This window comes from Galeopterus variegatus, unplaced genomic scaffold, assembly GCF_000696425.1.
Source record: "Galeopterus variegatus unplaced genomic scaffold, G_variegatus-3.0.2 Scaffold208, whole genome shotgun sequence".
Taxonomy (NCBI): Eukaryota; Metazoa; Chordata; class Mammalia; order Dermoptera; family Cynocephalidae; genus Galeopterus; species Galeopterus variegatus.
In genome coordinates, this window is record NW_007726319.1 from 671,487 (window position 1) to 676,312 (window position 4,826).

Consider the following 4,826-nt stretch of genomic DNA (forward strand, 5'->3'; position numbering starts at 1 on the left):
CTTTGGATATTGACAGTCAGATGTTGGTCTCGTGGAACTATATGTCTTAGAAACACGACCTTATTATACAAACCACAAGATCCCATCTTTGAGTCTCTGTCCCACTTGAAATCGAGCAAAACAAGTAAATGTTCAATGAGAACGATGAGTTTCTATAAATATGGCAAGGGGCATATACGAAGCTTGCTTACTCCAAACAAGAACTTGGGGATCATGAGGTTGCTTAGGTCACTCAAAACTCCACACATGAAGAACTTTTTAATCTTCAGAAGGTTTTTCCTTCATGTTCAGCTTCTCCACCAGTGCCTGGACCTTTGATGATGCCCATCATTCTCCTTTATTTGCTGTAACCCTTTTATTCTCAAGATATTAGTCTGGGAAAGTGACATAGATGATCTAGAGAGAGAAGAGACTAAGATAGATGCAGGTGACAAGCATCCAAACGACTACAGACTCTGGACAAAAGAGAAAGGTGCTGATGGAGAAATTGGGATTAAAGAGCCAGCAGGTGGAGGACTTTGAATTTTAGGGGCTTTTGTTGTTGTCGGTTTGGGTTTTTTTAATTCTTAATCAAACGTTTAATAAATTGTTTATTTGTAACCTAATAAATAATACATGTATATTAAGCCTAAAAATTTAGACAATCACGAAAGACTACATTAGTAATCCACAGGATATACAATGAGACTCCATTTGCACAGATATGAATGTTGTGTGAATGACATACTTGTTGCATACATACACTCTGAATGTACACCACTTATAATCTCATTGATGCTACCAACTCTCCTTAGAAAGATGGATTCTACTTAGTTCTAGTTAAAGTATTATAAATTCCAAATTAATAAAACTTTACTGTATTTGAGGACTGCCAAAACTAAAGTACTGATCCCTTTAGTCATTTGGTTCCTACTTAGATGTGTATACAGGGTAAGTCATGGGGGCAGGGGGGTAAGTCATGTGTGTGTTTTGCTTTTGAAGTTTACACCAACAATGTATGGTCAGTAACTGGCACACAAAGATGCTGTGCAAAATTATTCCTCAGTTCCATTCTAAATTTATAGCTCAGTTGATTTTACTGTCCTCACTGGAGTATGTACAACTGTCACACATGAGAGAGAGAAAAATCACTGGCTCTTTAAATTAAGGGGGTTATTTTCACTATTTTGCTGAAGATTCATATTTAAATATATCAAGAAGTTAATATACACAGTTCAAGAGATGCTCTGACCCTATCATTCTTGAAGAAAAGTGATGCATAATTTCTGGATAATTTAGAGAGAAGTTACAACCTTTTCAGCTAGTTTTTAAATGAATAGCTCTGCATATAAAATTTCTAACTTAATCTTTCTGAATTTGCTGGTTTCTAAAACCAGCCTTAAGCAAAGGTCTGAAACCTAGGCAATTACCAGGAACCACATAATCCAATCCAAGAAGGTACTTCATAGTGTCTTAGAACTGTTTTTCAACTTAGGGGAAACAATAGATTCCATTAAATCCTAAAACTAGTGTGGAAAAGGGCCTGGTAGACCAGATTAGACTCCCAGGACAATTCCAAATTTTACTTGGAAGCCTTAAAAAGTTGTGTCTTATGGGTAAATGATGGCTATTCTCAAATGACAACATCATGAGCAGTACCTATCCCTTCCTATACCACAGAGGCGGGGGGGGGGGGTACATTTTTACATACGTAGCACCAAATATGAGGGTACTTCAAAAAGTTTGTGGAAAAATAGAATTAAAAGATACTATGAATCTTTCCATGAACTTTCTGTAGTACACTCAAATAACTACCAACTTCTATTTTTATCAGGAAAGAGTATTTTCAAGAGGCTCTGAAAAAGTAAAGAAAATAAGGTTCATAAGGTTTAAGAGTATAAGAAATTTACATATTAAATCTTTCACACATGTTCTCCTTGCACGAAAAATAGATGCTTCTCATTTAAGTGGAAATTATTTAAAATATAAGGGGTAGGAATAAAGGATGAGCTATATATCCAATTCAAATTACATTAAAATCCAAATGGAAAATATAAACAGAAGTGAACTTTTCCTAAAAGGAAGTAAATATTATGCCCCCTCCCAAAGTAGATAAATTACACTAAAGAAAAGAAATCTACATGGACTGAGACACTTTCTCGCTCTGATACATGTAAATAAAAATAAATTTCATGTTGTCTAAATGTTTAGGGTTAGAGGCCCGGGGCTGGGACACAGCAGGGGCTGGAAGGTGGCACAGGGCGGCGAGGGAGGCCCGGAGATGCCAAGCAAGAAGTACAACACGCAAGAAGTACCCACCGGCGTGGGTCAAGAAGACCATGCAGACAAACAAAGAGATTGGGAAGATGGCAGCGGCTGTACCTGTCATCATCTCATGGGCACTGGAGCTTTTCCTGGAGTCGCTGTGGAAGAAGGCCTTCCAGGTGACCCAGCCACAAAACACCAAGATCAGGACCACATCCCACCTGAAGCAGTGCATTAAGCTGGAGCAGCAGGTCAACTTCTCCAAAGACCTGGTGGCATCCGTGCCTGACATGCAGCAGGGTGGGGAAGACAACCACGTGGATGGGGACAAGGGTGCCCACAGGGGTTCGAAGCCAGGCAGCAGCCACCGGAAGAACGGTGGGGGTGGGAAGCAAAGGCAAGGAGAAGAAGCTGTCGGGGATAGACTTGGAGCAGGAGAATGAGACACAGTTACTGAGGGGGAAGAGGAGACATCCCAGCCTCCACCCCAGGCCAACCACCCCCTGCCCATGTCCAGAGGCCCTGACAACTTTCATGCCCTTCGCCTCTACTCTGCTTTAGCCCCCTGCGCCCCGGACCCTCAGCACCTGATGCAGAGGATGGAGAGGATTAGGACTCCTAGCACCCTCCACTGTCCAGTTGGTTTTTATTGCTCTGGGGGGAGGAGAGAAGATAGATAAAATAAAAAATAATAATAAAAGGGAATGTCAGTGTGTCCCAGCCTCTGTTCAGGGCTTTGTGGCCATTCCCACCCACCCACGCACCTTCCCCACACTGAGTGGAGGCCAGGACGGTGGCAGGCCAGGCAGTGGCTGAGTGGAGGGAGAGGTCGGCTGGGGAGGCTGGAGGCCAACTTTGCAGCACAGCACCAGGGGTGCTGATGGGAGGAAGGCGGGAGAGCAGTCCAGGGTGTAGGCCAGCAGGTGCTGGATGTGCTGAGGGACAGCTCGTGTCACTGTGCTGTGTGGCCCTGGGCAGGTTCCCGCCCCTCTCTGCATGGCCTCCCTTCATCTCAGATGGAGACTGCATTAGTTCATTTCTGTTGCTTATGACAAAATACCTGAAACTGGGTAATTTGTAAAGAAATAAAATGTATTTGTTTCAGAAAAACATAAAATAAAGTAAGATAAATTTTCAGGGTTATATAGTTAGAAATATATAATTCTTCTTTCACGGACAGGTCAACTAGGGGAAATAAGTTAGTGCCATCACTTGAATTGGTTGTCCACGTTCAGGGCAGGACTTACTCCTTTTTGTTAGCCTCTTTGCACATGTCAAGCATGCCACAAGATGTCCCGTTTCGCCACGGACAATGCAACCGTTTTTAGGTCGACCTTGGCAAATCACACAAGGTTTAATGGCATTACCAGATGCAATGGGGAAACTAGATTCCACCCTTTCTTCTTTGTCTTGTGTTTCTTCCCTCTCAAACTCTTTGACATCTTCTTGGCTGCTATAAATAATGCTGGTAGAAGTTGGTGGCTGAGAATAGTCCCCACTTTCTAGTGAATGAATGGGAGGACTGGGTGATTTTATCATCATTTTCCTCAACACGTGACTCTCTGGAGTCATTCACTGTAGTTTTCTCACAATCAGGAACGTCTTCTGCTTGTGCTGAGTCTTCTAGCCTGGTTTTCTCAGGGATTTCCCCGTTAGCTTTCCCTTCATCTTCAGGAGGCCAGTGCTCACCAAGGGCCCACGTCTGTTGCAATGCAGTGGACGTGGAGGATTCATTTCATCGCATGAAGTACACTTCCAATAGTCAGCTAAGGACATCTCAAGATCTTCAAATGAATGTGTGTCACTCTCCGCTGCCTGATACAGTTACTGGATATACCTTGTCATCTTCATCTGCGAGTTCCTGTCCTTCACTGAGGCTGTAATCTTCTGAATCAAGAGGTTCAACTTCAACTTCTGCACTTAATTGATCTGCAGCTGAATCCTGGTTCAACCAATCACCTGAATATTCACTTGCACAGCATGAGATCCACTGACCGCTGCTGCGTCTGTCACGACACGTCTCCCGTACTGCACACGGAGCCCGGCTTGCATCAGAGCAGAGGGACATGCCGTCAGACCTGTGTGCTCTCTGCTGCTCACACAACTCACCTGAACTTTCTTGTCTCACTAATTGCTCTCCTTCTAGATGAGGTGGATTTGGTCTAGAAACCAAATCTGAAGATGAAGGCTTCTCTTCTCGTAGCTCTGGCACGGGGTGCTTTCGATCACTCTCCACCTTCAAGGTGACACCTGTTCTCACCCACAGATGTGCCCGGATCTGATGCTTCCCGTTGACTAACACCAAGTTTCTACAGATCATTGCACGTATTTTCCTGCGCTCTTTCAGAGAAGCTTGGCACTCCAGACACACCTCCTAGAAGACCATTTCAACAATATCCAGCATGTTGTTGCTTTTCATCATATAATCGTGTTGTCATAATACACTGGCCAAGATAAAACACGGCCTCCCTTGTCGTGTGTCTTTCTGTGCAGCGCCGGATTCTAACGCCTGCAAAGGCGCCGGCTCTGGCCTCACCGGCCGCGCTGCCGAGGCGGCCGCCCCGACGGCACACGCAGCACGC

At 44.0% G+C, this 4,826-nt stretch overlaps 2 pseudogenes; one reads left to right on the plus strand and one right to left on the minus strand.

The window, feature by feature from the left end:
- Positions 1-2,171: 2,171 nt before the first annotated feature.
- On the plus strand, positions 2,172-2,770 carry LOC103584987 (annotated as a pseudogene).
- A 631-nt stretch (positions 2,771-3,401) lies between these two features.
- LOC103584988 overlaps positions 3,402-4,826 on the minus strand; it is an 11,683-nt pseudogene continuing 10,258 nt past the window's right edge.